At 45.1% G+C, this 7,102-nt stretch overlaps 1 long non-coding RNA gene across 1 annotated transcript; it reads right to left on the bottom strand.

Annotated features, from left to right (window-relative positions):
* Positions 1-463: 463 nt before the first annotated feature.
* On the bottom strand, positions 464-3,871 carry LOC128776424 (uncharacterized). The gene is made up of 2 exons (XR_008421470.1): positions 3,629-3,871; positions 464-961 (listed from the first exon to the last, which is right to left on the bottom strand). It is a non-coding gene; the product is annotated as an uncharacterized LOC128776424 (long non-coding RNA).
* Between the last annotated feature and the right edge of the window lie 3,231 nt (positions 3,872-7,102).

Raw genomic sequence — 7,102 nt, 5'->3', positions numbered from 1 at the left:
GATGCTTAACCAACGGAGCCACCCAGGCGCCCCGAAATGTTTTAATTTAAACAAAAGGTTAGGAAGGAAGGGGAACAAAAGGGAAGAAGCAAGGAAACAGAAAATCAAGGAAAAAATTCCTATTTCCTTTCTATTGCTTAATGCTTCCTATCCCCTATTTATTTAAAAAAAAAAAAAAATCTGAGGTTGTTAGAGCCATGGTGGCTCTAGCAGCAAGATGGGAATCTCTGTTTTCCTAGGTAGGAGTGTAGATTCGATTCAAACTTGTCCCCAGTTTTCTACAAACTAATGGCTATGTCACAATAATTGCATCTGTTTCCCCAACTATAAAATGGGATAATAATCTCTCTAGCCTTTTCTTCCATCTTTACATTTCCCCAAAGATAAATTTGGTGCTGTAAAATCGCTTTGGGCACTTCAGTGAAAGGAACTACAGAAACAAAAGACACAATTATAGAGCTGCTTGGTAAAACCCTATTACATTCTGACCACGGTGAACTCAGACCAAAAATTTTATTGGATTTTGTTGCTCTGTTTAACCACCATATAATATATGACACATCCTGTTTCCCACTGAAAGAACCAGGGCTGCGTGGAGAAAGGGCTGATGTCAGACCTGGGGCATCCTGTCGTGACAAGATGGCAAGGAAATTAACAAAGACCATGAGAGTTTTCCCAAAGGACCATGGGATAACCTAAATAAGCACCTGTTGTCCAAAAATGGGACCAGTGGAGCTTCAAAAAGAGTAAGGCCTAAGATGGTTGAGAATGTCAACATGAGGGGCGCCTGGGTGGCTCAGTCGGTTGAGCGTCTGACTTCGGCTCAGGTCACGATCTCGCGGTCCGTGAGTTCAAGCCCCGCGTCGGGCTCTGTGCTGACGGCTCAGAGCCTGGAGCCTGCTTCCGATTCTGTGTCTCCCTCTCTCTCTGCTCCTCCCCCGCTCATGCTCTGTCTCCGTCTCTGTCAAAAATAAAAATAAACATTAAAAAAAATTTTTTTTAAAGAAAATGTCAACATGTTTAAATTTATTGGCTTATAAAATACTTTTAAAAATCTAATTAATAAGCAAAATGTTCATTTTCATAATTGTGGTGACAGTTTCATAGATGTACATGTTTATCAAAAGTCATCAAATTATACACCTTAAATATGTATAGTTCATGCCCATTATACCTCACTATTCATATTAATATATAAATAGATTAAATAATCAAATTGTTTGCTATTGTTTGATAATGCTAAAAACGAACTCCTTATTTTGAGTAATTAGTAAAGAGAATCGAGCATTTTTTCTTTCCAACCCAAACTGTACTTAAAATAACCAAATAGTAGATGAGGATTCTCTTCATTGTTATATTCCCATTAATACATAATGAAGGAACTCCTAATAAATTAATGACTGTAGGCATAGATCAACATCTATAAACATCACAGAAAGAAGGGCAATCAGACATTATCTGCTTCCTGTTGGGAGAAAACACTACCACCTATGAAGCTGTCTTACCAAAAACAACTTAAAATTCTGATCAAGCCTCTAGATCCAACCGCCAGGTTGCAGGAAACAAGAGGAAAGAACATGTGTAAATGTTAACACGAATGTATGGTCAGAAAAATCCAGACGGTCAGAACTCTGAAGGACAAAACCTGATTTCTTCACCAAATAAATTACAAAAGAGAGGGAAGAGCTTGCAGGTTTAAAAGAAACATGAAAGATATTAACCAACTCAATATGTGAGCCATATTTAGATCTTGATTCGCGACCACAAAATTTTAAAATGCATATATAACAACTGGAAACTAAAAACATACTGAATACTTGATATTGGGAATTTATTGTCTATTGTCTGTGATGTGATACTGTTACACGGTTGTGTGTGTGTGTGACAGTTCTTATCTTTTGGAGATACTGAAATATTTATGGACGAAAATGTACGATACCTGACTTTTGCATCTAAGTAACCCAAGAGGGTGGAAATGGGTAAAACAAGATTGGCCATGACCTCATAGCTGAATGGTAGGTACACAGATGCTCATTATACTCTTCTGTGTGTTTAAAATATTCCATAATGAGGGGCGCCTGGGTGGCTCAGTCAGTTAAGCAACCGACTTTGGCTCAGATCATGATCTCCCAGTTGGTGAGTTTGAGCCCCACATCGGGCCCTGTACTGATGGCTCAAAGCCTGGAGCCTGCTTCAGGTTCTGTGTCTCCCTCTCTCTCTCTCTCTCTGCCCCTCCCCTGCATTCTCTCTCTCTCTCAAAAAATAAATAAACATTAAAATATTCCATAATGAAAAGTGTTTCTGAAAATAATAATCTATGCATTTTCTTGGCAAGTTAGCTAACTCTCCATCAGAGAGTTACCCAGCAGAAAAAATGGATCCAGTAACATCAAACCCTTGGAGGTATTCCTGTCAATTAATACTTAGAAAATGCTTTGAGGTTTGAAGATGAAAGATACCATGTAATTGTAAGGTGTTATTACTATATTAGAATGGAATAAATTACACAGTACATTTGAAGATCCAAATATGATCACCTCCTAATTCGAGATTTGAGTCATGTGGACCATAAGCTTCCTGAGAAATGCCCAAAAAGGGTCAATGGTCAAAGACTGATTCAAATGGAATTCTTTCCATACAAGACACCCCCTTAAGACAGAGCAATGGCAGAGTAAGGCAAAATTACTAAGAAAATTAAGTTTGCCTCCATTTCCCCCCAAACTTCCTCTTCAAGAACATCGTCTCTGCCTTTCCTATTCCCTCCTCCGGCTCCTAATTAATTCATGCTAGACCTGAACACCCAAAATTTCCCTCCCAATCAAGAGTTGCTCATTCATTCATTTTACCAAAAAACACCTATCGAGTATCTACTCTGTGCTAGGAATACGGATATAAATAAAGCTCATCCTGGAGGAGTTCATAACATCCATCTGCTGATACTGGGGCAGCATGACATCTAAATAAATCATTACAGTGCACCTACTTGAGATATGGATAAAGTGGGAGCAGAACAGAAGGAATTACTAACTCTTTGCAGGAGGGTCTGGTGAAGTGTCACCAAGGCAGTGACATTTAACCTGCCTTGTTAAATAAGAGCTCAGAAGCAGGGTCAGGGAGAAAGGCATTCAAGGTGTATTAGTCAGGGTTCTCCAGAGAAAGAGCCAGTAGGATATCTAGAGACCTAGGGAAGAGGAGATTTCCTGTAGAAATTGGCTCACGCAGTTATGGAGGCCAAGAAGTCCCATGATCTGCCATATGCAATCTGGAGGACTATGGAAGCTGGTGGCATCACTAAGTCTGAGCCCAAAGTCCAAGAACCAAGCCAGGAGAAGAGGGAGGTCCCAGGTCAAGCAGAAAGAGTGAATTTGCCCTTGTTCACCTTTTTGTTCTGTTTGATGGGCCCTCAGCAGATTGGATGAGGCCCACCCCCACTGTGGAAAGCTCTCTGGTTGACTCAGTCTACCAATTCCAACGCTAGTCTCTTCCTGAAACACCCTCACAGACACACCCAGAAACCAGCTACCTTGGCATCCCTTAGCCCAGTCAAGTCGACACATAAAATTAACCATCACACAAGGCGAAGAGCATCATGTAATCAAAATCACCAGCGAGCCTAGGGATAACTTACTTGTGGACGGAGGGGACGCGTTTGGAAAGGTGGATGGAGCCAGGTCTTGAAGAGCCCCGTGCACTGCGCTGGGGACCTTGAACTTTATCTGGGGGCCCCAAGATACTTTCTGAGGAAACGATGCCTCATTCAGATCTGCATTAGGACTGCACATCTCCTTGCTGCTCTCTGGACCACGTGAGACTATAAGTTACTGGCCCAGGCTTGTTCTATCTTGTAACCCTTAGTTCCCAGGACAGACTTAGACCTTTTGCAAGGGTCAAACTTAAAGGCAGTAATTTCCTTTCCTTTTTTTTTTTTTTTTTTTTTTAACGACACAATAGCTATACACAATGCTTTGGAAAGGAGCTTGAGGAGGCAAAAAATAAAAGAGGACTCTATCCCTCAAAATAAGTGTAGCCTGGCAGCGAGTTCACGTGACCTTCATTCTCACTTCAGAACTCTGGGCTATCCCTCCTCATGAGTGTCCCTTGGGAGAAACTGAAAAGGGATTTACAGGTCAGAGGCCACACCCCGGGCCGAAGTATTATGATTCCGGTGCAAGGGAGAGGAGAAAAATGCAGGCTCCGTGTCCCCTGAAAGGAAGGCAAACGGAGTCTCCCTTGAAGGAGGAAGAGACTGGGTCGTTATGGGGGTTGGGCCAGCGGGGGAGGATAACTGGAGTAGCACAGAGCAGTATTTCCCCAGGGAGCTTCCTTCCCAGTTCATGGGAACTTGGTCTAAGTCAGTGAGCAAGGGGGCTGGATGTCTGAAAGATCGAGACTACCTCTGGGAATTTGGAAAGAGCCATAAACTCTCAGAGAGCTCAGGGACCAGAGGACAGCAGGGACTCAGAGGGATACGGCTTTGCAGCAGGCCTCTGGATAAGAAGCAGTTTCTAGGGGCCAGGTGGCGGACAGAGAGCTGGTGAAGATTCAGCAGAAGTAGCTGGCAGTTCTCCAACCTGGGGACTGGATTTCCTGCCTCTGAACCACAGCCTCCTGGATGGCCCTGGCGCCCGTCCCTGCCTGGACCGTGGATCACATGAATGCCGACTCAGAGCGCATTGGATTATTAACACGTCTTAGTCCTCCGCGAGTGAGGTGGTCTTAACTCACTCTTTCTCCAGCAGACTGTTCTGACTCTGGATTCGTTCCCACTGTCCAACCGCAGCATTTGGAGCTGCTTTAGAGCTAACACAGTCCTAGTAAAGCCATACACGTGGCAAGTTGGGCTTTTCCAGAATCATTGACTGAGGTCTTTTGACATAACCTGATTCCCATTTTCTGCCCTTTTTACCCTCCTTCAATGGCATGTCGAGCGTGTGTGTGACTTTGTTACTTTACTAGTAATTCCCAGCCACGGATAATTCATCCTTTCTATTGTTCCAACAGCAGCCTGTCATCTTACTACCACCGTAGCTCAGTGACCAACTCCTGGCGTAAACACTGCTTGTGTGTGACCAGCTTGGACATTTTCACCGACTAAATCGATTTGTGGTCCAATTAGTCTAAACTCCAATCAGTGATGCACAATGGAGCACGATCATCACTTAGAAGTTAAGGTCATGGCACCCAAAGTGTACATCTTACATCACAGCCAATAGTTTTTCTTTTTGTTTGTTAATTCTGTTGTTAGGGGTGCCGGGGGTGGCTCAGTCGGTTGAGGGTCTGTCTTGATTTCGGCTCAGGTCATGATCTGACGGTCGTGGGATCAAGGCTCAGTGCTGCGTGTGGAGCCTGCTTGGAATTCTCCCTCTCCCTCTCCATCTGCCTCTCCCTCTCTCTCTCTCTCTCTAACAATAAAAAATAAAAAATAAAAAAATTCTGCTGTTAATATATTGGAGTATTGTATTTGTGTTTTGTAAACGTTTAATAAGATTAAGTCCAAAAAAATGGGATGGGAATTGAACAAAAACCTTATGCTTATAAGCAGATGTTTTTGTTTCTTTCCTGGGTTTGGTCTATGCTAGAAACACATGTGGCTCAAGGATTTGAAATTCAGTTTTTAGGTCGCCTCAGTGCACAGCAACCTTCGAAAGCATCCTTCAAGTAACGCCTGGGCAAAAAGGGACACACGACTCTGTGTACGTGGGGGTGGGGGCAGAGAGTTGAGACAATCCTCCAAAATAAAAGAGTTCTGGCTCAGAGCACCACGTATTAGTTTTCTCTTATCAATAACAAACTACCCCAACGTTTGATGACTTCAATCGACAATAAGCGTTGCTGTCCTGTGTATCGTCTCTCCGTTTCCGTGGGTCAAACACTCAGGAGCACCTTAGGTGGCTGTCTCTGGCTCACGGCTCACGGGTCTCTCCTGAGGTTATAGTCAAGGTGACAGGCAGGCCTGCAGTCACGGAAGGCTCGACCGGCGCTGAAGGATCACACTTCACGGTTGGCAAGTCGGTGCCGGCTGTTGGCAGATGTCAACTCCTTGCCACAGGGACCTCTCCGGAGGGCTGCCCGTGTCCTCTCAACGTGACAACCGGTTCCCCCAGAGGGAATGATCCGAGAAAGAACCACATGGAAGTCACACTGTCTTATTCTTACCTGGCCTCAGGAGTCACATACCATCATTTCTGTGATATCCTTATTGATTCACAGGCTGACTATTCAGTATGGGACAGGCTGGTATACTAGGTGCCACGAATCACTGGGGGCCTTCTCCGCCAGGAGAAGTCTGGCCATCATAGTAACCCAGACAGATGCTGGCCCCTCAATATTTCCAAATCTTCTACATTGGTCGAGCTTCCTTGCCCTTCAAAACAAAATTAAAAATCCTCTTGGGGGCACCTGGGTGGCTCAGTCTGTTAAGCATCCGACTCTTGATTTCAGCTGGGGTCACGATCTCACGGTTCACGGGATGGAGCCTCGCACTGGGCTCTGTCCTTCAGAGGCTCAAGCGCTGTCATTCTCTCTCTCTGTCCTTCCAACAATAGACAAACTGTATTTTTTAAATCCTCTCAAACATGCATCCCAATTACAGTGGGAAACCTAATGGCTACCCCAACCTCTGCATCTAGTCCCAAAGCCCCGGGGCGCTATGCTGGACACTGAGATGTTCAGCCCAGATGCCCTTTGAGCAAGGACCTGTTGTCACAGCTGCTGTGTGGCCACCTCCAGCCCTCACCTCCTCCAGGCTGTGCCTCGGCTGCACCTCGCCCAAGGCCATACCTTCTGGGGCAGCCCACGTCCGGTGACCGATGGAAGAGGGCATAGGAAGGTCCAGCCACTCAGCCCAACTGGGAACAACCCTGACAGGCCACCGCAGGCCCAGACTGCCACCGGGTCCCCTAAAGTCCAGGTCAGCTTCTGCCTCCCCTCGTCCTGACCCCACCGGCCTCCATAACACACATCCTGGATTCCACACCTGAGCAGCGGCCTCCTGGAAAACCCAAACTGGAAATATCCTTTCCCCTCAGAGCTCTTCCAGAGCATTCTCCCTCCTCAAACCAAACAGAGTTCTGTTCACGTCTTCGGTGGAGCCGATTAACTG

This window comes from Panthera pardus, unplaced genomic scaffold (genome assembly GCF_024362965.1).
Source record: "Panthera pardus isolate Hobbes unplaced genomic scaffold, ASM2436296v1 HiC_scaffold_13, whole genome shotgun sequence".
Taxonomy (NCBI): Eukaryota; Metazoa; Chordata; class Mammalia; order Carnivora; family Felidae; genus Panthera; species Panthera pardus.
This window is presented reverse-complemented; position numbering and strand designations above follow the sequence as displayed.